Here is a 26,787-nt window from a genome sequence, read left to right as displayed (position 1 = left end):
GGGCCTAGTGGCATGGCAAGCCCAATATGTGTGCCCTTGGCCCACTACCGAGAGGCCTCATTTGAAAACACGGCTCATCCTGAAGGTCACAAGGCGTTGTTAGTGCCCAAGGCGGCCCTCAAGTATGGGTGTGTCCTTATGGGCCACTGCAGTTTTCTCCTACACAGAGGGTTTGATTTGACACCCATCCCAACAGCAAGGTTTCCTGCCATGGGGGAGGAGGAGATCTGTTTTGTCCATCAGGTTCCCACATGTGCAGGAATTTGAGATAAGGTCTAGGGACAGATGCCTGAAAACCCAGGTTGGGAAGATATGACAGCCGAGGGCCACGGAAGGTCTGATCTGCTGGATATGAGGCCAGCTGTCTGGGTGTCTGATGGGTCTGGGCTCAGGGTGTGTCAGCCAAAGCATTAGTGCACAGGGCGGCCAAGGAAATTGGGGTGTGGTCGAGGGCCATGCAGATTGATCCTCATATGGAGTTTCTAGACAGTTCCATACAGCAGTTTTTTTCTTCTGGTGCACAGGCAGAGTGCTACACTGTAGCTCCATATTTCCCCATCTGGAGGGCTTGTGGGCCACGAGTGTGAGGACAGAAGTCTGAAAACACAAACTAAGGTAAGGTTTTGGGCCAAGGTCATGGCAGGCCCACTCTGAAGAGGCTACATTGAGATCCTCAGCATCTGAAGTAAGGGCGAGTATCAGATGTTAGCTCAGGCTGGAGTTTGTGACCATGATGGCCCCTGAATGGAGGCGTGGCCTCATGAGTCCATGGAGTTTTTTCTCACTCTGGGAGTTGTAAGATGCTCCAAACAGCAAGGTTTCAAGGTTTCCTTCTGCAGGACAGGTGAGTCCTATTGGATGGCTCAAGCCTGCCCCATACAGAAAGATTCCAGAGCACGGATCTAAGGATGGATGCCTGGAAACCCTATCTCCCATTCCCATTGGCTCCTAGGGACAAGGCATATTTGATCTGCTGGCTCTGGGGGAAGCTCCTCAGTGGGTTGATTTGAAATAGATTCTCATGCTGATCGGTCATAATGCAGGTTTGTGTCCATGGAGACCTTGGAATGTGACAGTGACTCAGGGGACATGCAGGTTCCTCCTATTCTGCATGTTTGACATCCATCCCAACAGCAAGGTTTCCTGCCATGGGGAAGGAGGAGTACTCTTTTGTGCATCACGTTCCCCCATAGGCAGGTTTTGAGATAAGGTCTGGGGACAGATGCCTGAATATCCAGGTCGGGTAGAGGTGACATCCTCGGTTCATGGCAGGTCCCATCTACTGGATATGTGGCCAGCTATTTGGGTGGCTGACAGAAGTCAGGGCTCAGACTTTGTCAGACTGAGGATTAGTGCACAGGGCAGCCTAAGAAATTGGTGTGCAGTCGAGGGCCTTGCAGATTTATCTTCATGTGGGGTTTCTGGGCAGCCCCATATGGCACTTCTTTCTGATGAGCACATGGAATCCTGTCTTGTGGCTCTAGAATTCCCAATCTGGAGGTCTTCTTGGCCAGGAGTGTGAGGACAGAAGTCTGAAAACAGAAGCTAGGGTTAGGTTCAGGGACGAGGGCATGGCAGTTCCAATTTGAAGCGGCTGATTGGATATCTCCAGCATCTGGGTAAGGGCGAGTGCCAGCCATTTGCTCATGCTAGAGTTTGTGTCCGTGATGGCCCACTAATGGAGGGGTGACCTCATGATGCCGTGGAGGGCTTGTGAGCTGCTCCAAACAGCAAGGTTTCCTTCTGTAGGACAGGCGGAGTCCTGTTTGATGGCTCCAGGGTCCCCCATATGGAAAGATTAGAGAGCAGAGCTCTCCGCATGGATGCCTGGAAAGCCCACCTCACATTATGATTGCAGCCTAGGAACATGACAGGTTCAATCTGGTGGCTCTGGCGTGAAGTACCAAGGGGGCTGATTTGACATGGAGTCTCATGCTGATGGGTTTGTGTCCAGGGAGACCTTGGAATGTGGATGGTGACTCAGGGGCCATGTAGGATTCTCCGACACTGAAGGTTTGACACAGTTGCCAAGAGCAAGGTTTCCTTCTGAGGACAGGAGGTATTCTTTTTTGTGGCTCAGAGAACACATATTGGACCATATGTTCGTTTTTGAGAACTGGCCTCTGGGGACAGATGAGGGTCTGTCTAAGCCTAAGCCTGTCTAAACCTAAGCTACAGTTCCGATTAGGTCCTAGGGTCATGTAAGTGTAAATATTCTGATTGTAGGCCCAATTACCCGGGTGTCGGCCTGGAGGTGGGTGCTCAGGTTGTGTCACAGTGCATATTTTTGTCCAGAGCGGCTTAGGAAATTGGGGTGAACTCAGGGGCCTTGCAGGTTTCTCCTAATTTGGAGGGTTTGGGAAACTGTGACAGGCAGAGTTTCCTTTGGGAGGGCAGGCACAGTCCTGCGGTGTGGATGCAGGTCCCATGGTGGAGGGCATAGGGCCAGGGCTTTGGGAACCGAAGTCTTCAGACACAAACTCAGGTTATATTTAGGGGCGAAGTGATGGCATGCCTGATCTGTAGGCCCTGAGGGGAGGTGATCGAGATCTGAAATAAGAGCAAGTGGGAGGTGATTGCTCAGGCTTTTGTCTCTGGATTGTGTGTCTAAGATGGCCGTGGAATGTGGGGGGGGGGCTCATGGGGCCATGGAAGATTATACCTCTCGGGGGTTTATGCCTGGCTCCCAAGAGTTTGGTGTCATTCTGTGGGAAATGAAGAGTCCCATTTTCCCTCTCAATGTTCCCCCCCAAAACAGGGATTCCAGAGAGGGGATCTGGGTCCAGGTGCTTGGAAAATCCCCTGGAGGGATAGGATTTAGGCCTAGGTGTATGGCAGGCCCAGTATCGTGCTCCTGGTCCAGCTCCCAAGGGGGCTTCTTTGGAAACGTCCTCAGGCTGAGGGTCACAATGCCTGTTTGTGCCCAGGTCGGCCCTCATGAGTGGGAGTGGCCTCATGCTGTATGCAGCTGGCTCCCACTCTGAGGGTTGGACACCCATCCCAAAAGCCAGGTTTCCTGCCATGGGCAATGAGTAGTACTCTTTTGTGATTAAAGTTATCCAACAGGCAGGGATTTGAGCTAAGGTCTGGGGACTGATGCCTGAATACGCAGGTTGGGTCAAGATGAAGGCCTCCGGCCAAGGCAGGTCCCACCTGCAGGATATGGGGCCCGCCCTCTGGGTGGCTGACAGGAGGTCGTGTGTCAGTCTGTGTCAGACAGAGCATTAATGCACAGGGCGGCCTAAGATATTGGGGTGCCATTGAGGGCTGTGCAGGTTGATCCTCATGTGGGGTTTCTGGGCAGACCCATAGGGCACTACTTCTTTCTGGTGGGCAGGCAGAAGGCTGTGTTGTGGCTCCAGAATTCCCAATATGGAGGTCTTGTGGGCCAGGAGTGTGAGGACGGAAGTCTGAAAACAGAAGCTAGGGTTAGGTTCAGGGCTGAGGCCATGGCAGTTCCAATGTGCAGTGATGGGGTCCATTATCAAAGGAACAAGACTGAGACAAGGTAAAGTTTAGCAAAGTCTTATTCTGTGCCAAGCATTAGAAGTTAGACTGAACGGGCATTTGTAGGAGCCTGACACAATGGGAAAGTTACGCAAAGCTTTATTCTATGACAAGCATTAGAAGTCAGACTGACCGGCTGGGGCCACCCCCAAGAGAACAACCCCATCCCGATCTCACAGGCTGGTTTTATAAAGCATTACCGCAGACCTCAAGGTAGGTGGCTTCTATTGATAGGGCTTTTACCCCCAGAATTGATACCCAGAACCAATACCAGGAATTACTGGGGGCATTTATTCTGTTAATGAAGTCCGTGGACGCAAACAACAATATAGCTACCTATGCAATATGGAGTAGCTCTGCATAAGCCGGTCCTAATAGTTAAACAGGTTTTTAACATTAAATCGGCCCTAACATGCATCAGCTGATTCGAGATCTCCAGCATCGAAGTAAGGGCGAGTGCCAGCCATTCACTCATGCTACAGTTTGTGTCCAGCATGGCCGATTAATGGAGGGGGTGCCCAAGAGGCCATGGAGGTTTTCCCACGCTGGGCCTTGTGTGTTTCTCCAAACAGCAATGTTTCCTTCTGCGGGACAGGGGGAGTCCTTTTTGATGGATCCAGAGTCCCCATGTGGAAAGATTTGAAAGCACCGTTCTCTGCATCGCTGCCTGAAAAGTCTTCCTCATATTACCACTGCAGCCGAGGAACATGGCAGGTTCGATCTGGTGGCTCTGGGGCGAAGTTCCAAGGGGGCTGCGTTGACATGAAGTCTCATGCTGATGGGTCACAATGGTGGTTTGTGTCCTGGGAGAACTTAGAATGTGGAGGTGGCTCAGGGGCCATGCAGGATTCTCCTACCCCGAGGGTTTGACACAGCTCCCATGAGTAAGGTTTCCTTCTGGGTAAAGGAGGTGTGCTGTTTTGTGGTTCAGGGACCATATGTTATACCATATGTTGTTATTTAAGAACAGGCCTCTGGGGACAGATGCCTGCAAACCTAAGCTAGGTTTCTGATGAGGTAGGTTAGGTTCGATCTTCTGACTCTGGGGCCATTTATCTGCATGTCTGCCTGGAGGTAGGTGCTCAGGTTGAGTTAGAGTGCACATTTTTGTCCAGAGTGGCCTATGAAATTGGCGTTGGCTCAGGGGCCTTGCAGGTTTCTCCAAATCGGTAGGGTTTGGACAATGGAGATGAGCAGAGTTTCCTTCAGGAGGTCAGGCACAGTCCTGCGGTGTGACTCTGGAGGCCCCATCCTGGAGGGAATGTGGGCCAGTGCTTTGGGGACAGAGGTCTGCAAACACAAATTCAGTTTAGGGTTAGGGCCAAGGTGATGGCAGGCCTGATCTGCAGCCCCTGAGGGGAGTCCATCGGATCGGAAATTAGGCCGAGTGGGAGGCGGTAGCTCAGGCTTTTGTCTTTGGACTGTGTGTCTAGGATGGCTGGGTAATGTTGTGTTGGCCTCGTGGGGCCATGGAAGATTCTCCTTCTCTGGGGATTATGCCTGGCTCCCAATAGATTGGTGTCATTCTGGGAGAAAGGAAGAGTCTTGTTTTCTGTCTCAGGAAACCCCCAAAACAGGGATACCAGAGACAGCCTCTGGGTCCGGGAGCTGGGAAAACCCCACTGAGGGTTAGGTTTTGGTCCTTGAGGTTTGGCACCATGGTCCGGTATTTGGGCTCCTACTCAAGCTACTGAGTGGGCTTGTTTGAAAAGGGGCTCAGGCTGAGGGTTACAATGTGTGTTTGTGCCCAGCATGGCCCTCATGAGGGGTCATGGCCTCATGGGCCATGCAGGGGGCTCCCACTCAGAGGGTTGGACACCCATCCCAACATAAAGGTTTCCTGCAATTGGGAAGGAGGAGGAGTACTCTTTTGTGAATCAGTTTCCCCAATGGGCAGGGATTTGCGCTAAGGTCTGGGGACAGATGTCTGAATACCAAGGTTGGGTAGACATGATGGCCTTGGGCCATGGCAGGTCCCATCTTCTGGATATGTGGTCAGCTATCTGGGTGGCTGACAGGACGTCGGGCTCAGGCTGTGGCAGACAGAACATTAGTGCACAGGGCGGCCTATGAAATTTCGGTGCCCTTAAGGGCAGTGCAGGTTGATCCTCATTTGAGATTTCTGTGCAGTCCCATATGCCAATTTTGCCTTCTGAAAGGCAAGAAGAGTGCTGTGTTGGGGCTCCAGAATTCCCAGTGTGGAGGGATTATGCCCCAGGACTCTGGGGGTGGAAGACTTGAAACACAATTTAGGATTCAGTTAGGGCCTAGGGCATGGCAGTCCCAATCTGTAGAAGCTGAGGCAAGATCACAAGCATCTGAAATAAGGGGGAGTGTCAGACATCTGCTCAGGCTGGAGTTTGTGTCCATGAGGGCTACATGATGTAGGGGTGCCCTCATTAGGACATGGAATTTTTCCCAATATGGGAGTTAGGAGCAGGTTTAAACAGCAAGTTTCCTTCTCCAGGACAGTGGGAGTGCTGTTTGATGGCTCAAGTGCCCCCGTATGGAAAGATTCATGAGCAGAGTCTACGTACAGATGCCTGAAAACCCCACCTAGGGTTCCCATTGGTGCCGAGGGACATGGGAGGTCCTACCTGCTGGCTCGGGGACGAGCTACCCAGGGGGCTGTTTTGGAAAGGAGTCTCATGCTGAGGGTCACAATGCGGGTTTGTGTCCAGTGTGATCTTCGAATGTGGTGGTGGCCTCAGGGCCCATGCAGGATTCTACTACCCTGAGGGTTTGACACAGCTCCAAATAGCAATGTTTCTGATGAGGCCAGGAGGTGTTGGGTTCTGTGGCTCAGGGATCCCCCAAATGTTGGTATTTGTGTCCAGACCTCTGGGGACAGATAGCTGAAAACCTAAACTAGGGTACCAATGAGAACCTAGGAGCATATCAGGTTCAATCTTCTCTCTCTGGAGCCATCTACTTCAGTGTCTGATGGGAGGGAGTTGCTCATGGTGTGTCAGACTGTGCATTTTTGTCCAGGGTGTCCTACGAATTTAAGGTGGCCTCAGAGATGTTGCATGTTTCTCCTATTCTTGAGGTTTCTTGAAGCTTTAAAGCGTCCAGCTTCCTTCTTGAAGGCACGCACAGTTCTGTGGTGTGGCTATGAAATACCCAGGCGGGAGAGTTTGTGGGGCAGGTCTCTGGGAACAGAAGTCTGAAAACGGCAACTAGGGTTAGGATTAGGGCTGAGTGTATGGCAGGCCCGATCTGCAGGCACTGAGGCGAGCCCCACAGGATCTGAAATTAGGGCGAGTGTGAAGTGTAAGCTCAGGCTTTTGCCTTTGGTTTTTGTGTCTAGGATGGCCACAGAATGTAGGGGTGGCCTCATGGGTCCATGGAAGATTCTACCTCTTTGGGATTTATCCTAACTCAAAATACCATGGTGTCATTGTGGGGGAAAGGAGGAATCCTGTTTTCAGCTTCAGGGGTTCCCATAAGGAGGGATTTGAGAGCAGGACTCTGTGTTTCGGTGCCTGCAAACCCAACCTTGGGTTAGGATTTGGGCCTAGGGTCATGGCAGGCCTCATAGGCTGGCTCTAAGTCAACGAACGGAGGGGGCTTAGTTGAAAACATGCCTCAGGCTGGGGGTCATAATGCTGGTTTGTGCCCAGAGCGACCCTCAACAGTGGGTGGGGCCTCAGGAGCCAGGAAGGTTTCCCAAACTCTGAGGCTTTTAATCCAGCCCAATAGCAAGGTTTCTTGATGCAGGGCGGCAGGACTTCTGTTTTGTGGATCAGGGTCCCCCATATGTAGGGATTTGATACCAGGCCTCTGAGGATAAATGCCTATAAAACCATATTGGGTAGAGATGATGGCCTAGGGCCATGGCAGGTCCTACCTGCTGGATATGCGGCCAGCTTTCAGGGTGTCTAAGGGGAGATCTGGGCTCAGGCTGATGCAGACACTTTAGTGCACAGGGCGGCCTATGAAATTGAGGTGCCCTCGAAGGCCATGCAGGTTGATCCTCATTTGCGGATTTTGTGCAGTCCAATAGGCCACTTCTGCCTTCTGAAAGGCAGGCAGAGTGCTGTGTTGGGACTCCAGAATTCCCAATCTGGAGGGCATGTGCGGAAGGACTCTGGGGCATGGCAAGCCCATCCTGGGGAGGCTGAGGTGAAATCACAGGCATCTAATACAAGGCCGAGTGTCAGTCATATGCTCAGGCTGGAGTTTTTGTCCATGCGGGCTGCCTAATGTACCGCTGGCCTCATGAGGCCATGGAATTTTCCCAGTCTCGGGGTTGGACAGCTCCAAACAGCAAGGTTTCCTTCCTCGACAGGGGGAGTGCGGTTTGATGGCTCAATGCTACAACATATGGAAAGATTCAAGAGCAGGCTCTACATATGGATGCCTGAATAACCCACCTAGGGTTCCCATTGGAGACAAGAGACATGGCAGGTCCTATCTGCTGGCTCTGGGGCGTGCTACCCAGGGGGCTGAGTTGAAAAGGTGTCTCATGTTAAGGGTCACAATGTGGTTTGTGTTCAGGGTGACCTTCGAATGTGGCATTGGCCTAAGGGGCCATTCAGGATTCTACTACCCTGAGGTTTTGACACAGCTCCAAATAACAAGGTTTCCTTCTGGAGACAGGAGGTGTTGTGTTCTGTGTCTCAGGATGCCCCAAGTGTTGGTATTTGAGAGAAGGCCTCTGGGGACACATGCCTCACAACCTAAGAGAGGGTACAGATTAGAGCCTAGGGTCTGTCAGGTTCAATCTTCTCTCTCTGGGGCCATCTATCTGGGTGTCTGACGGGAGGTAGTTGCTCAGGATGTGTCAGATGTGCATTTTTGTCCAGAGCATCCTATGAAATTGGGGTGGCCTCAGGAGCCTTGCAAGTTTCTCCTATTCTTAAGGTTTCATGAAGCTCTAAATGTCCCAGGTCCCTTCTGGAGGGTAGGCAGAGTCCTGTGATGTGGCTACAGAATACTCAGGCTGGAGGGTTTGTGGGGCAGGACTCTGGGGACAGAAGTCTGAAAACACAAACTTGGGTTAGGATTAGGGCCGAGGGTATGGCAGACCTGATCTGCACACCCTGAGGTGAGCCCCTCAGGATCTGAAATTAGGGCGAGTGTGAGGTCGAAACTTAGGCTTTTGCCTCTGGTTTTTGTGTCTAGCATGGCCGAGTAATGTATGGGTGCCCTCATGGGGACATGGAGATTCTCCCTCTTTGAGGGTTTTGCACAGCTACAAATAGCATTGTGTCATTGTGGGGGAAAGGAGGAATCCTGTTTTCTGATTCAGGCATCCACATTAGGAGGGCTTTGAGAGCAGCGCTCTGTGTGTGGGTGTCTGGAAACCTAAAATTGGGTTAGGATTTGGGTCTAGGGTCACGAAGGCCTCGGATGCTGGCTCTAGTTCGAGCTACCAAAGAGGGTTTAGTTGAAAACGTGGCTCAGGCTGAGGGTCCCAATGCAGGTTTTTGCCAAGGGTGGCCCTCAACCATGGGTGGGCCCTGATGGGCCATGCAGGTTTCTCATAGTCTGAGGGATTTACACACATCCAATAGTAAGGTTTCCTACTGGGGGCAGGAGAACTTCATTTCCTGGATCATGTTTCTCGCTATGCAGGGAATTTAGACTTGGCCTCTGTGGACATGCCTATGAACCCAGAGGCATGGCCTAGGGGCCATGGCAGATCTGATCTGGTGTATAGATGGCCAGCTACCTGGGTGGCTGACAGGAGGTCGGGGCTCAGGCTGTGGAAGACATAACATTAGTGCACAGGGTGGCTGATGAAATTGCAGTGCCATTGAGGGCCACACAGGTTGATCCTATTTGGGTTTTTTGCGTCATCCCGTAGACCACTTTTTGCCTTCTGAAATCAGTCTGTGTGCTGTGTTGGGGCTCCAGAATTCCCAGTGTGGAGGGCTTGTGCACCAAGCCTCCTGAGACGGCAGACTGAAAACACAAGCTAGGGTTAGGGTTGGGGCCTAGGGCATGGCAGGACCGATCTGCAGAGGCTGAGGGGGAGATCACAGGCATCTGAAATAAGGGCAAGTGTAAGACGGCTGCTCATGCTGGAGTTTGTGTTCATGAGGGCCGCCTGATGTAAGGGTGGCCTCATGAAGACATGTAGGTTTTCCCAATCCGGGAGTTGTGCACAACTCCAAACAGAAAGGTTGCCTTCTTCGGGACAGGGGGACTGCTGTTTGATGGCTCAAGGGTCCCCCATATGGAAAGATTCGAGGGCACAGTCTATGTATGGATGCCGGAAAATCCCACCTAGGTTTCCCATTGGTGCCGAGGGACATGGCAGGTCCTATCTGCTGGCTCTGGAGCGATCTACCCAAGGGACTGAGTTGAAAAGGAGTCTGATGCTGAGGGTCACAATGCGGGTTTGTGTCCAGGAAGACCTTAGAATGAGGCGGTAGTCTCAGGCCCCATGCAGGATTTTACTCCCCTGAGGTTTTGATAGAGCTCCAAATAGCAATGCTTCCTTCTGGAAATTGGAAGTGTTGTGTTCTGTGGCTCAGGGATCCCCCAAATATTGGTATTTGAGACCAGGCCTCTGGGAACAGATGTCTGAAAACCTAAGCAAGGTTTCAGATTCGAGCTCAGGGGCATATCAGATTCATGTTCTGTCTCTGGGGCCATCTGTGTGGGTGACTGACAGGAGGTTATTGCTCAGGGTGTGTCAGACTGAGCATTTTTGTCCAGAGCATCCTCCAAAATTGGGGTGGCCTTAGGGGCTTGCAGGTTTCTCATAAACTTGAGGATTCTTGAAGCTTTATAGGGCCTAGATTCCCTCTGGAGTCCAGGCACAGTTATGTGGTGTGGCTCTGGCATACCCTGCCTGGAGGGTTTATGGGGCAGGAGTCTGGGGACAGAAGTATGAAAGCACCAACTGAGGTTAGGATTAGCGCTAAGGGTATGGCAGACCTAATCTGCTGACCCTGCAGCAAGCTCCTAGGGATGTTACATTAGGGTGAGTGTGAAGCAGAAGCTCAGGCTTTTGCCTCTGGTTTTGGTGTCTAGGATGGCTGTGGAAAGTAGGGGTGGCTTCATGGGTCCATGGGAGCTCCTCCCTCTTTTGGGGTTTTGCACAACTCCAAATTGCATGGAGTCATTGTGGAAGAAAGAAGGAATCCTGGTATCTCTTTCAGTGGTCCCCATAAGGAGGGATTCGAGAGCTGGGCTCTGTGTATGGGTGTCTCGAAACCCAAAATTGGGTTAGGATTTGGGCCTAGGGTCACAAAGGCCTAGGGGCATGGCAGGTCCAATCTGGTGGATAGGCGGTCAGCTACCTGGGTGGCTGAAAGGAGGTTGTTTCTCAGACTGTGGCAAACAGAACACTAGTGCACAGGGTGGCCTATCATCATTTGAGGTTTCTGTGGAACCCCATAGGGAACTTTTTTCTTCTGGTGGGCAAGAAGAGTGCTGCATTGTAGCTCCAGAATTCCCAATGGAGGGCTTGTGGGTCAGGAGTTTGAGAACCAAAGTCTGAAAACACCAGCTAGGGTTATTTATAGGGTAGATGGCTCAGCAGCCCCAATCTGCAGAGGCTGAGGCGAGATCTCCAGCATCTGAAGTAAGGGTGAGAGCCGGACGTTTGCTCAGGCTGGAGTTTGTGTCCATGATGGCCACTGAATGGATTGGTGGCCTCATGAGGCCATGGATGTTTTCCCAATCTGGGAGTTGTTTGTTGCAAACATCAAGGTTTCCTCTTGCGGGACAGGTGGAGTCCTGTTTGATGGCTCAAGTGTCCCTTTATGGAAAGATTTGAAAGCAGGACTCTATTTTTGGAAGCCTGGAAACCCCACCTGGAATTTCCATTGTCACCTAGGTACAAGACAGGTTGGATCTCCTGTTTCTGGGGCTAGACACCTTCCAGCTCCCAATAGTTTGGTGTCATTCTGGGGGATGTTAGTCTCCTTTTTTTCTGTCTCAGTGGTCCCCTAAGAAGAGGGATTCCAAAACAGGGCTCTGGGTATGGGCGCCTGGAAAACTCCACCTTGGGTTAGGATTTGGGCCTAGGAGAATGGCAAGCCTGATATGCGGGCACATGTTCTGGCTCCTGAGGGCCTTATTTGAAATGGAGGCTCAGGCTGAGGGTCACAATGTGTGTTTTTGCCAAGGCGGCCCTCAAGAGTGGGTGTGGCTTCATGGGTCATGCAGGTTTCCTCTCTCTGAGGGTTTTACACACTTGCCAACAGCAAGGTTTCCTGCCATGGGGAAGGAGTTCTGTTTTCTGCATTAGGTTCCTCCATATGCTGGTATCTGAGATAAGGTCTAGGGACAGATGCCTGAATATTAAGGTTGGGTAGAGATGACAGCCTAGGGCCATGGCAAGTTAGTTCTGCTGGTTATGTGGCCAGATGCCTGGGTTGCTGATGGGAGGCCTTGGCTCAGTCTGTGTCAGACAGCAGTAGTACACAGGGTGGCCTATGGTATTGGGGTGTCATCGAGGGCCGTGCAGATTGATCCTCATTTTGGGTATTTAGGCAACCTCATAGGGCAGTTTTTTCTTCTTCTGTGCAGGCAAAGTGCTGCATTGTGGTTCCAAAATTAGTATGCAGACTGTTATTTCTATTGGGAGGACTACTTGACTGTCTACTTATAATTGTCATAGTTCTCCAGGTTTTAGCTCTTGAGTTGGTGTTATATAGGAGTCAAGGTTTAGGTCTTCATAATCTGTGTACTCATAACTTCAGTATCATTGGTGACCCATAGTTTTGCAGTCAAGGAAGGATTATTGATCTCCTCTATTATATAGAGGATTCATTGTGAAGGTAAAGCAATTAAAATTAAAATGATAGCGGGTAGGATAGTTCATACCGTTTCAACTTCTTGAGCGTCTATAGTGCTGATATGTGTTAATTTAGTAATTAGTATTAATGAACTGATGTAGAGAACAAGAGAGCTGATTAAGAATATGATTCTAAATTTATGGTCATGGACGTGTAATAGTTCTTCTATAATAGGGGAGGTTGCATCTTGAAGACCTATTTGGAAAGGGTATGCCATAGAGATATAAAGGACTTCCACCTATAATTTGACTTTGACAAAGTCATGTAATTTTTACTAATATCTCTTTATCAAGAAAGACATACTGGTTATGATATTGGCTTGAAACCAATTCGAGGGGGTTTGATTCCTTCCTTTCTTATTTTGGTAGTACATAGGTTGCCCCTTCGAATGTGTGATATGGAGGAAGGTATCCATGTAATCATTCAATGTTTGTTGAAGTAAGTTCTCCTATTATCACCTCTTGTTTGGAAGCGAAGGCTTCTCATATGATGAAGACTATTAATATTACTACCATTAATGAGATAAATGAACCCATGGAAGACACTGTGTTTCATGTTGTATAAGCATCTGGATAATCGGAGTATCATCGAGGTATGCCTGATAGGCCTAGGAAATGTTGAGAAAAAAATGTTATATTTACTTCCACGAATATAATTGTAAAGTGGATTTTTGCTCAAATATCATTTAGTGTGTAAACTGTGAACAGTGGGAATCAATGGACAAACCTGTCTATGGTTGCAAACACTGCCCCAATTGAAAGAACATAATGGGAGTGTGCCACCACGTAGTATGTGTCATGAAGAACAATATCTAATGAGTTTGATAATACAATACCTGTTAAGCCGCCCACTGTGAATAGAAAAGTAAACCCTGGTGCTCATAATATAGTTGGTGATCATTTAATATTCCCCCCGTGTAGAGTGCCCAGTCAGCTAAATACTTTTACTCCCATTGGAAATGCAATGATTATAGTAGCTGAGGTGAATTATGCTCATGTGCCGACGTCCATTCCTATGATAAACATGTGGTGGGCTCATACAATAAATCCTAAGAAACCAATAGATATCATTGCTCATGCTATTCCTATGTAGCCAAATGGTTCTTTTTTTTTTCCTGAGTAATAGGTTACAACATGTGAGATAATTCCAAATCCTGGTAGAATTAGATTATATACTTCAGGATGTCCGAAAAATCCGAATAGGTGTTGATACAGAGTAGGGTATCCTCCTCCAGCTGAGTCAGAGAAGGTAGTATTTAGATTTCTGTCTTTGAGTAGTATGGTAATACCCGCTGTTAGAACTGGTAATGATAAGAGTAGAAGTACAAACATGATCAGGACAGATCATACGAATAAGAGGAGTTTGATATTGTGATATTGCAGAGGGGTTTACATTCATAATGATAGTAATAAAGTTAATGGTTCCTAAGATGGATGAGACACCTGCCAGGTGTAAGGAGAATATTATTATGTCTATGGATGCTCCTGCATGTGTTAAATTTCCCGCTAGAAGAGGGTACACAGTTCATCTTGTTCCTGCACCTGATTCTACCATGGAAGAAGCTAGAAGGGGAAGAAAGGAGGGGGGCAGAAGTCAAAAGCTTGTATTATTTATTTGTGGAAATGCAACGTCGGGTGTGCCAATTATTAAGGGTACTAATCAGTTTCTGAATCCTCCAATCATAATTGGCATTGCTATAAAGAAAATTATTATGAATGCATAGGCAGTTACAATTACATTATAGATTTGGTCATCTCCTAGTAGATCACTTGGTTGGCCCAATTCAGCATGGATTAATAGGCTAAGAGCAGTGCTTACCATTCCAGCTTATGCACCAAATAAAAGGTAAAGGGTCTTTATGAATTGTGGAGAATAATCTTCGCTTTATGAACATAGGTAAAATGGTGGATAAAGGCATTAGACTGTAAATTGAAGAATGGGGGTTTGAGTCCTCTTTTTGCCAAGCTCTGTGGTGAAATATCACGTTGAACAGCACATCCACAAAAACAGCTTCAGCCCTGCCGGGTCTTCTCCAACTTTTTTTTTTTTTTCTTCATTGCATCAGGAGAAGTAGATTGAAGCCAGTTGACTAGGGTATTTAGCTGCTAACTGAAGTTCCATGGGATGATAGCCCACCAGTCTAGAAACGGCTTAGATTAATTAAAGTGATTTGCGTTCAGTAGATGTGAGATATACTCTTGCAGTCCTTAATGTGAGATTCAGGAGTTAAGTGAATGGCACTTACTTAGGGCTTTGAAGGCCCTCGGTTTTTTAAACCTAAACTTCTAGAACAGTTTTAGTATTATTGGGGTTAATGGGAGTAATATGCTCGAAGGTACAATTAGTGGGGAATTACATTTTTGTGTTTTCGAATTGCCATTTTATTTTTATGGTGTTTATTGAGGGGAATATAGTTAGTGCTCTTGTGTGTGTTAACCGCATATAAAAGTATACGTTTAGTAGGGCTGTAATTAATATGAATGTTAATATAACAATCATATTGTTTTTTGTGAGTTCGTGGATGATTATTCATTTAGGGATGAATCCTGAGAGGGGAGGTAGGCCTCTTAGTGATAGTACGACTGGTAGGATTAGTGAGGTAATTAGTGGGAGTATGTTTCATATATGAGATAGCGGATAGTGTGGCTGTAGATGAACGGAGTGTGAACAGTATGAATATTCCAAGTATTATTTTAATGTAGATTATGAGGTTTTATATTATTAGGGTAGGGTTATATATTGTTACAGCAAGCATTCATCCTATGTGGGCGATTGATGAGTATGCCAAGATTTTTTGTAGTTGTGTTTGGTTAAGACCTCCTCAGCCTCCTGCTAGAATGGATATAATAGCTAGGGCTACTAATAAGTTTGGATTTATAGATGGAGAGATTTGGTACAGAATGAAAGGGGGCGATTTTTTGTCAGGTTAGTAGAATTATTCCTGATGATAGTGGGATTCCTTGGGTTACTTCAGGTACTCAGAAGTGGAAGGGTGATAGTCCTAATTTTATTGCCAGAGCTACTGTTATTATGTTTCATGCGATTGGGCTTGGGGTATTTACTATTTTTCATTGTCCTGTCAATAGTAGGTTAATAATAATTCCTAATATTAAGAGTATAGATGCAGTGGCTTGGGTAAGAAAATATTTTATTGATGCTTCTGTGGCTCATGGATTGAATTTTTTTATTAGAATAAGGATAATAGCTAGTATATTTATTTCAAATCCAATTCAGATTGTCAGTCAGTGAGAGTTTATTAGTACTATAATGTTTCCTGAAATGACAGTTGATATAATGATAGTAAGGATGGGGGGTTTAATTAGTGCTGGAAGGGGATAAACTAACATTTTTGGGATATGGGCCCGATAGATTATTTAGCTGACCTTACTGTAGAATTTGATGCGAGCTGGGTAGCACAAAGATTTTTGAGTTCTTAGGATGAGGTTCAATTCCTATAACTCTAGAAATAAGAGGGCTCGAACCTCTGTAATCAAAGTAACTCTTTTTTCAGACATATTTCTTATGTTTGGGGAGGAATACTTGCTGTTATAATGCATAAGGCTACATGTCATATGCATAGGGCTAGTGTCAGGGGGAGAAAGTTTTTTCATAATAAATGTATGAGTTGATCATAACGGAATCATGAATAGGATGCTCGAATTCATAAGAAGGAAGTTGTTATTAGAAGTGTTTTTATGGTAAAATTGATGGAGAATAGTTCCAGTAAGTATGGGGTGTGGAATGCACCAAAACATAGGATAGTTGTAAAGATATTCATTATAATAATGTTGGCATATTCAGCTAGCAAAAATAGGGTGGAAATAATAGGGTGGAAAAAATAGGAAAAAAGGTCCAGCTGCCTATTTGACGTTGAATCTGGAAACTAATTCTGATTCTGCTTCTGTTAAGTCAAATGGGGCATGGTTGGTTTCTGCTAGGGTTGAGATAAATCATATTATAGCTAGGGGTCACGTGGGGAGGATTAGTCATAGGTGTTACTTGTGTAGTAATAAGTGTGGATAGGGTAAAAGACCCGTTTATTAATAGTACTGATAGGAGGATAATGGCTAGTGTGACTTCGTAGGAAATTGTTTGGGCTACAGCTCGAAGGGCCCCAATTAGGGCATATTTTGAGTTTGAGGCTCATCTGGACCATAAAATAGAGTAAACAGCTAGGCTTGATATTGCTAGTATGAATAGGATTCCTAGGTTTATATCGATGAGAGGGTAAGGTATTAGTAATGGGATTCATATGGTTAGGGCTAGTGTTAGGGTTAGGATTGGGGCTATTACAAATATAGTGATAGGTGATGTTAGGGGTTGTAAAGGTTCTTTAGTGAATAGTTTTATGGCATCTGTAATTGGTTGCAAAAGGTCATAGGATCCTATGATGTTTGGGCCTTTATGGAGTTGTATATACCCTAGGATTTTTTTGTTCCACTAATGTTAGAAAGGCTACAGAAAGTAGGATAGGTACAATTAGTGAAATCATATTAATTATAAACCTAATGTTAGGAAGAATATTTGAACCTCTGAGAATAAAAGTTTAAGTTTTCTGCAATTACTGGGCTCTGCCACCCTAACAAGCCCTATCTCTAGGGCTATGAAATTAAGGTGGACTATTAAGATTAAGATTATATCCTCTATTAGTCCTAAGGCACTCTGATAAAATAGGTCTTACTTCTCTTGTCCTTTCGTACTGGGAGAAGTTGTTGTAATAGATAGAAACGGACCTGGATTGCTCTGGTCGGAACTCAGATCATGTAGAACTTTAATAGTTGAATAAATGAAACTTTAGTAGCTGCTGCACAATTGGGATGTCCTGATCCAACATCGAGGTCGTAAACCCTATTGTTGATACGGATTCTCAAATAGGATTGTGCTGTTATCCCTAGGGTAACTTGTTCCATTGATCAAATTTCTTGGATCAATAACTGATACTATATTTCGACTGGTTTGTCTATATTTGTATCAGTCGGAGTTTATGTTATTGTGTTATGCCTAATTGGTGATTAAATAGACTTATTATGGACTAGTTAATTGTAGCTCCATAGGGTCCTCTCCTCTTATTAGTGTATTCCCGCCTCTTCACGGGAAGATCAATTTCACTGATTGGAAGTAAGTGACAGTTAAACCCTCGTGTGGCCATTCATACAAGTCCTTATTTAGAGAAGAAATGATTATGCTACCTTTGCATGGTCAGGATACTGGGGTCATTTAACTAGTGTCACTGGGCAGCCAGTGCCTCCAATACTGGGCATGCTGGAGGTGATATTTTTGGTAAACAGGTGGGGTTTGTGTTTGACGAGTTCCTTTTACTTCTTTTAATCTTCCCTTGTGGCATACCTGTGTTGGGCTAACAATTGATTTGATAAGTGTTTTATTAGTAGTTTATTGTTATTATGTTTTTAACTATCAGTGGGTATTCGTTGACTGTTATAAGTTTATGCAAGGAGAAATGTTTCTTGTTACTCATACTAGGACTATTGCTTCTGTTATGAAATAGATTATCCCAGTAGTACGTTAGGAGATGGTTTAAGATTTTTGGAATTAAGAGAGTTGGGTTGTTGATCTTGAACACTTTCTTAATTTGTGGCTGCTCTTAGGCCTCCTATGGTTTTATTTAAATTTAATCTCTAAGTAAGGTTGCATTCTTATACTAAAAAGCTGTACCATTTTAGATTATATTTTAAATTTTCATTATAATTTTGGGATTTGTTGGGTAAATTAAAGTTGAACTGAGATTCTATTCTGGGCAACCAGCTATCACCAGGCTCATTAGGCTTTTCACCTCTACCTATAAATCTTCTCACTCTTTTGCAACATATGTGAGTTTATCCCTGTGGTTTGTTCATGGGTAGCTTGTCTGGTTTGGGGAGATTTAGCTTAATATCTTTTTGCTAAATTATTATAGCTAGCTCATTACGCAAAAGGTATAAGGGGTGATCTTTGCTGTTTATTACTTTAAACTTTCTTTCATCATTCCCTTATGATACTTTCTCTATAGCTCCAAGTAAAATTTCTATCTCCTATACTATAATGATGTAATTGAATGTTTTGATTAGAGACTTAATGTAGTAGTTGAGTTAGAGGTTGGTTGGGCTAGTTTTGGTTCAATGTGATCATTGGTGTATGAAATCTTCTGGGTGTAATCCAGATGCTTTAATTAAGCTACACTTTGATTTATCCAAGCACACTTTCCAGTATGCTTACCTTGTTACAACTTATCTCCTCTTGAGTTGGTTTAGTCTGTATTATGTAGTGTTTGGGTATATTGCTTGAGGAGGGTGATGGGAGTTGTGTGCATGCTTCATGGTCCTATTCAATTAAGCTCTCTATTCTTAATTTACTACTAAATCCACCTTTAGTTTTTAGTTTTCATAAAAACTTTGGTGAGCATATTCTTGATTAGAAAATGTAGCCCATTTCTTCCCACTTCATGGGTTACACCTTGACCTAACTTTTTTATGTATAATTATGCTTGCTTTTCTTCCTTTTGAGCATTTGCTGAAGATGGTGGTATATAGATTGACTTAGCTAGAAGTGGTGAGGTTTATTGGGGTTTATCGATTATAGAACAGGCTCCTCTAGAGGCTCCTCAAAGGTAAATTGAGTTTTAAGGTGTTGCTTAATTTGTAGTACAAATTATTTATGTTTAGGGCTGAGCATAGTGGGGTATCTAATCCCTGTTTGGGTCTCAGCTATCGTGTGGTCAGAAATAATAAAGTAACTTTTGTGGTGTATTTTATGTTAACAGTAACTTTTTACAGCTTATTTAAATTTTAACTTTACTATGATGTAGTACTTAACATGTTTTACACTGTGGGCCTATTAATTTGGGTTGATTGTATGAGCATGGTGGCTGGCACGAAATTTACCAACTCTTAATATTTACATGACTTAGTCAAACATTCGTTCACTGCTGTATTCCGTGGGGGTGTGTTTGAGCAAGGTGATATGAGCTACTTATAGTGTGCTTGATACCCGCTCCTTTTAATCAATTTAGGGATTCACAGGGCATTTTCACTGGGATGTAGAGACTGGCATGTGTAATTCTTTTAATAATCAATAGGAAGGCTATGAGCAAACCTTTATGTTTATGGAGTCTTATGACTCTTCCAGGCATTTTCAGTGCCTTGCTTTATTTAACAATCTACATTAACAGGTGTAGGATTAGATTATTTAATGTTAAGGTGTTTAGGCACGGTAATTTAATTATTAGTATTAAATGTAAGTTGATAGGGGGTATTAAAGGTGGGGTATTACATCTATAGAGAGCTTTCTTGAATAGAGTATTCTGGGTAAATTAGTGATAGAGATTAATGTATGGAGTATCAGTATAAGTGGCTTCTTATATATGTTGCATGTGCTTAGTTTTGTTTTTGGGATTTGGCAGGGCAATTTTAAGTGTTTGTATACTTTTGAAGTTATGGGGGGTAAAGAGGGTTTGATTTTAGCTAGTTTCTATCTGTTGAATACACGTACGTGTGTACATGTGTACATATGTATGTGTATACGTGTGTATGTCCTGTAATCATTGACTGAATTGCAACTTACGGTTGTGTGATGTGGATAAATGATGATGATTAAGCCCAAGTTAGCTACAAGTTATTTGAATGCAATGAGGCCTTTCCAGCCATAGCTGAGTGATACCAGTCCCCTCCCTAAAAATTAAAAAATACCAAATGCATGACACCACAGTTATTTGTGATCATGGGCTGATTAGTCATTAGTCAATCGAGATGTCCCATTTGAAGGGTTAGTAGGATTGGATTGAGGACTATCGTGGCCGTGAAGTAAGAACCAGATGCCAGTATAGTTTCACTGTAGACACCCCCAAATTTGATGGGCCTGGAGTGAGAAGAGGTATACATCGTGAAAGGATTGAGGGTTTCTCGAGGCCTGGTGATCAAGCTCGTGGTCTAGGTGAGGTGCACATATGTAAAATCAATCATAGTATGTACATGCTTATATGCATGGGGCAAACCATTAATGCACCATATATATAGGATTGGGGGAAAATACATCCTGGGAGAGCACAGTAGATGTTTTTAAATATATGAATTGAAATAATGGGATGAGGAAATCAGGGAATAGTTTAGTTAGAATGTCAGCTTTGGGTGCTGATGGTGGGGCTATTACTTCTTCCTTGAGTCTTAGGGAGATGGAATTCTCCATTTTTGGTTTACAAGACCAAAGTAATTAATATACTACAAAGTCTCTTCATCTTAATAAGTCCTTTACGATAACGCTGATAGTTGTTATTAGAATTAGGAGGATTGTGAAGTAAAGAATTGAGGCTAATTGACCAATGGTGATAAAGGGGTGTTCTACTGGTTGACCACCAATTCATGTTAAGGTAAGGAGATCAGCTACTAGTAATCGAAATAGGCACTGGCTTAGTGGGCGGAATATCATACCTCATTGTTTTGAAGTATGTAATACTGGAATAATGGCTAGGGCTAGAATGGAGAAGACTAGGGCTAGTACTTCTCCTAGTTTATTAGGAAAGGATCGTAGGATGGTGTATGCAAATAGGAAATATCATTCGGGTTTGATATGGGGTGGCATGTTATATGGGTTGGCAGGGATATAGTTGCCAGGGTCCTCTAGTAGGTCGGGTGAGACTAGTACTATTATTACGAGTACTATGATTAGGAATAGGGCACCTAGGATGTCTTTAGTTGTGTAGTATGGATGGAATGGAATTTTGTCAGAATCAGATGGGATTCCAGAAGGATTGTTGGATCCTGTTTCATGAAAAAATAGTAGATGAATTGCTGCTAGTGCCGAGATGATGAATGGTAGGATAAAGTGGAAGGCAAAGAATCCTGTTAAGGTGTCTTTGTCTATTGAAAAACCTCCTCAGATTCACTCTACGAGGTTGGTTCCAATGTTTGGGATGGCTGATGGTAAGGTGGTAATTATGGTTGCACCTCAAAAGGACATTTGTCCTCATGGTAAAATATAACCTATGAATGCTCTTGCTATAACTGCAAATAGTAGGATAACGCTGATGTTTCATGTTTCGGGGAATATATAAGATCCATAGTGTAGGCCTCGTCCTATAAGTAGGAATAGGCAGATGAAGAATATGGAGGCTCCGTTGGCATGTATGTATCGGATGATTCAGCAGTAATTGGCATCTCGACAGATGTGTGTAACTGATGAGAAGGCTGTGGTTGTGTCTGACGTGTAGTGTATAGCTAAGAATAAACCTGTAAGGATTTGAAGGATTAGGCAAATTCTGAGACAGGAGCCAAAATTTCATCATGCTGAGATGTTTGATGGTGCAGTAGGTTGATAAATGAGTTGTTGATAATTTTAGTTAGTGGGTGGGTCTTATGAATGTTGGCCATTCGTGTTCTTATAGTTGAAATACAACACTGATTTTTTCGTGTCACCAGTCATGGTCAGGTTTCTTGTAGGAATCATGATGACATACATTGTATTCATTTTAAGTATTATTTTTGTAGTTAGTGTGAGGACAGAAGTCTGAAAACAAAAGCTCATGTAATTTTTAGGGCCTAGGGCATGGCAGGCCCAAAATGCAGAGGCTGAGGTGAGAATCCCATCATCTGAAATAAGGACAAGGGTCAAACATTTGCTCAGGCTCAAGTGTGGGTCCTTTATGGCTGCCTAATACAGCGGTGGTGTCATGATGCCATGGAGGTTTTCCCAATCTGGGGGTTGTGCGCAGCTCCAAACATCAAGGTTTCCTTCTGCAGGACAAGAGACATCTGCTTGATGGCTCATAGGTCCCCAATATAGAAGATTTAAGAGCAGGGATCTACGTGTGGATGCCTGGGAACCCCACCTAGGGTTACCTTTGGATCCTATGGACGTGGGAGGTTCGATCTGCTGGCTCTTGTGTGAGCTACACAGGGGACTGAGTGGAAATGGAGTCTCACACTGATGGGTCACAATCTGGTTTTGCGTCCGGGGAGACCTTGGAATTTGGTGGAGGCTCAGGGGCCATGCAGGATTCTATTGCCTTGAGGCTTAGACACAGCTCCAAATAGCAAGGTTTCCTTATGGGACAGGAGGTTATCTGTTTTGGGCCTCAGGGACCCCCCCCCCATATGTTGGTATTTGAGACCAGGGCTGTGGGTACAGATACCTGAAAACCACTGCTAGTGTTCAGATTAGGGCCCAGGGGCATGTCATGTTCAATCTTCTGTCTAAGGGGCCATCTACCTGGGTGTCTGACTACAGGTCCATGCATAGGGTGTGTCTGACTGCTTATTATTATCCAGGGCGGCCTAGAAAATGGGTGGCTTGGGAGCCTTGCAGGTTTCTCAGAGTCTGGAGGGTTTTGGCAATTTTAAAAAGCACAGTTTCCATCAGGACGGCAAGCACAGTCCTTCAGTGTGGCTCCACATGCTCCAGCCTTGAGGGTGTGTGGGTCAGGGCTCTGGGGACAGATGTCTGAAAAGACAAAATGGGTTACAGTTAGGGCTGAGGGTATGGCTTTCCTGATCTGCAGACCCTGAGGGAGCTCCTTGGGATCTGAAATTTGGGTGATTGGGAAGCGGTATCTCAGGCTTTTGCCTCTGGATTTTGTATCTAGGATGGCCATGGGATGTAAGGATGAAGTCATCGGGCATGGAAGGTTCTCCCTCTCTGGGGATTTTGCGTGTCTCCCAATAGTTTGGTGTTATCGTGGGGGAAGGGAGGAGTCCTGTTTCTGTCCCAGGGGTCCCCCAGAAAGAGGGATTCCAGATCATGTCTCTGTGAACAGGCACCTGGAAAACCCTTCCTTGGGTTCATATTTGGGCTTATGGGCATGGCAAGCCCAATTTGCAGGCTCTTGGTCTAGGAACCGAGGGGCCTTATTTGAAAATGGGGCTCAGGATGAAGCTCACAATGCATGTTTGTGTCCAAGTTGACCCAAAGAGTGGGCGTGAATTCATGGGCAATGCATGTTTTGCGGGCTCATGGTGCAGCTACCGAGGAGCCTTATTTCAAAATGGGGCTCAGGCTGAGGGGAACAATGCGTGTTTGTGTCCAAGGCGGCCCTCAAGAGTGGGCGTGGTTTCATGGGCAATACAAGTTTCTCCTACATTGAGTGTTTGACACCCAATCCAACAGCAAGGTTTCCTGCCATGGGAAAGGAGTTCTGTTTTGTGCATTAGGTTCCCCCATGTGCAGGGATTTCAGATAATTTCTGGCGACAGATGCCCAAGGACCGAGGTTAGGTAGAGATGATGGCCTATGTCCATGGCACGTCAGATCGCTGGATTTGCAGTCAGCTGTCTGGGTATCTGATGGGAGGTCTGGGCTCAGGCTGTGTTAGACAGAGCCTTAGAGCACAGGACAGCCTATGAAATTGGGGTGCCATCGAGGGCTGTGCAGGTTGACCCTCATTTGGAGATTTTGGGAAGCCCCATAAAGCACGTTTCCCTTCTGGTGGGGAGGCAGAATTCTAGATTGTGGCTCCAGAATTTCCAATATGGTGGGCTTATGGGCCAGGAGTGTGAGGACCGAAGTCTGAAAACACAAGCTAGGGTTAGGTTTAGGTCCTAGGCCATGGGAGGCCAATATGCCAAGGCTGAAACGAGATCTCCAGCATCTGAAGTATGGGCAAGTGTCAGATATTCGCCCAGGCTGGAGTTTGTGTCCATGATGGCTGTCACATTGAGGTGTGGCCTCATGAGGCCATGGAGGTTTTCCCACTCTGGGTGTTGTGAGCTGCTCGAAACAGCAATGTTTCTATCTTTGGGACTGGGCTAGTCTTGTTTGATGGCTCATGGCTCCCCCATAGGGAAAGATTCAAGTGGAGGGCTCTATGTATGGATACTTGGAAACCCTACCTCCTGTTCCCTGTGGCCCCTAGGAACAAGGCAGGTTGAATCTACTGGATCTGGGGCGATCTATCCAAGGGAGCATGTTGACATGGAGTCTCCTGCTGATGCATCACAATGCCAGTTTGTGTCCAGGGAGAACTTGGAATGTGGTGGTGGCTCAGGGGCCATGCAAGATTCTACTCCCCTGAAGTTTTTACATAGTTGCAAATAGCAAGGTTTTGTGGACAGTGTGTGTTCTGCTGTGTGCCTCAGGAATGCACCATATGCTGGTATTGGAAACCAGGCCTCTGTGGAACGATGACTGAAAACCTAAGCTAGGGTTCAGATTAGAGCCTAGAGGTGTGTCAACTTCAATCTTCTCTCTCTGGTACCATGTACCTGGGTGTCTGGCAGGACCATCTGAGACCTGCGGCGTCCCTAGACCAACATCCTTACCCAAGGTTGGGTTTCCATTCCTTAATACCCAGACCCCTGCTTTCAAAGCCCTCCTTATGGGGACCTCTGAATCAGAAAACAGGATTCATACTTTCCCCCACAATGACACCATGCTATTTGAAGCTATGCAAAAGCAAGGGAATGTGTGGAAATGGAATCTCATGCTGATGCATCACAATGCCAGTTTGTGTCCAGGGAGACCTTGGAATGTGGTGGTGGCTCAGGGGCCATGCAGGATTCTACTCCCCTGAAGGTTTTACATAGCTACAAATAGCAAGGTTCCCTTCTGGGGACAGTGTGTATTCTGTTGTGTGCCTCAGGGATGTACCACATGCTGGTATTGGAGATCAGGCCTCTGGGGAATGATGCCTAAAAATCTAAGCTAGGCTTCAGATTAAAGCCTAGAGGTATGTCACTCCAGAAAGAAAACTTGCGCTATGGAGCTGCACACAAACCACTGATTCAGAGAAAGGTGCATGAACCCACAAAGCCACCCTCATTTATGGAATCTGGCCCTGGACACTAAAACACATTCTATTCCGCACTTGAGCCCCGACCTCCAGACAGCCACCCACATAGCTGGCGCTAGAGTCAACACATCAGAGTGGCCATTCCCCTAGGCAGGAATGGTAACAATAGGCTGAGTTTTCAGGCATCAATCCCCAGTCTCCTTCTCTCAAATCCCTCCACATGGGGGATGCCTGAGTCACACAACAGAACTCCTCTTGTCCCCCTGAAGCTTTCTGGAGATATGTATATCCCCCATAGGTGGGCAAAATCTGCATTGCCCTTGAGGACACACCCATTAATGCTGGCCACTTAGCCTGAGCCCCATTTTCAACACAACCCCATGGGTAGCTTGGGCCAGAGCCAGAACCTAAGGCCTATGATGCCACTATGACCTAATCCTAAACCTAGTTTGGGTTTTCAGGCATCCATACCCAGAGCCCTGCTCTTGAATCCCTCCATATAGGGGAACCCTGAGCCATAAAGCAGGACAGATCTTATTCCCCAGAATGGACCAAGCTATTTTTTAACTATGCAAAATTTCCAGAGCGGGAGAAAACTCCATATTCCCATGATGCCACTCCCATTTTCGAAGGATCTCATGGACACAAACTCCAACCTGAGCGACCTGTTCACACTTACCTTAAACTCAGATCCTGGAGAGCTTGCCTCAGTGACTGCAGATTCGTCTTGTCATGCCCAAGTCCCTAACCTTTCTCCTAGATTGGTTTTACAGGCTTCCATCCTCAGAGTCGAGGGAACCCCGGAGCCACACCACAAGACTCTGCCTGCCTTCCGGATGGAAAACCTGTCCTATGGAGCTGCATGCAAACCCCAGATTAGGAGAAAGCTGCACGATACCCCTAAACCACCCACAGTTGCAGAAGTTGAACTTCGACACTAATATACATTCTGTCCCTCAATCTGAGCACCAACCTCCAGTCAGCAACCAAAGTAGCTGGCACCAAAATCAGCAGATCGGACTTCCCATGCCCCATGCTCTAAGCCGAGCCCTAGATTCAGTTTTCAGGAATCCATAACCAGAGTGCGGTTCTGGAATCCCTCAATTTGGAGGACCCTAGAGCCATACAACAGGACTCCAACTGTCCTCCAGATTGAAACCATAGTATTTGGAACTGTGCAAAGCCCCCTGAGCAGGAGAAACCTCCATGGCGCAGGACACCCACAATGTTGGACACCAATTCTATTGTGAGCGAATGCCTGACTCTCTCCTTCAATTCAGAATCTGGTGACCTTGCCTCAGCATCTGTAGATCAGAGATCCATGGCCTAGACCATACACATAATCCTAGCTTGGATTTTCAGATATTGGTCCCCAGATTTCTGGAGCACAAGTCCTCCAGATTGGGGACTCAAGAGCCAAACCACTGGATGATCCCTGTACTCCAGATTAAACTGTGCCCTATGGAGCTGCACAAAACCCCTAGATTAGGGCAAACATGCAGGTCCCCAATACCACCGCTCTTTTGAATACCACCCTGGATCCTAATGCACAGGAGGGCACAACCAGAGTCCCAACCACTGATTAGCCATCAAGGCACCTTGATCCAGAGGCAGCTGATAGGAACTTCCATGACCATAGGCTGAAATCCTAACCCTAGTTTGGGTTTTCAGACATCCATACACAGAGCCCTTCTCTGGAATCCTTTTACATGGGGGGCCCCTGCTCCATAAAAAAAATCTCCTGACCCCCAGAGGGAAACCTTGCTTTTTGGAGCTATGCAAAATCCTCGGATGGAAGAAATGTGCTTT

Source organism: Enhydra lutris, unplaced genomic scaffold, assembly GCF_002288905.1.
Source record: "Enhydra lutris kenyoni isolate GAN:26980312 unplaced genomic scaffold, ASM228890v2 scaffoldscaffold101, whole genome shotgun sequence".
NCBI lineage: Eukaryota > Metazoa > Chordata > Mammalia > Carnivora > Mustelidae > Enhydra > Enhydra lutris.
The sequence above is the reverse complement of the archived record's forward strand: the minus strand, read 5'-3'. Positions refer to the sequence as shown.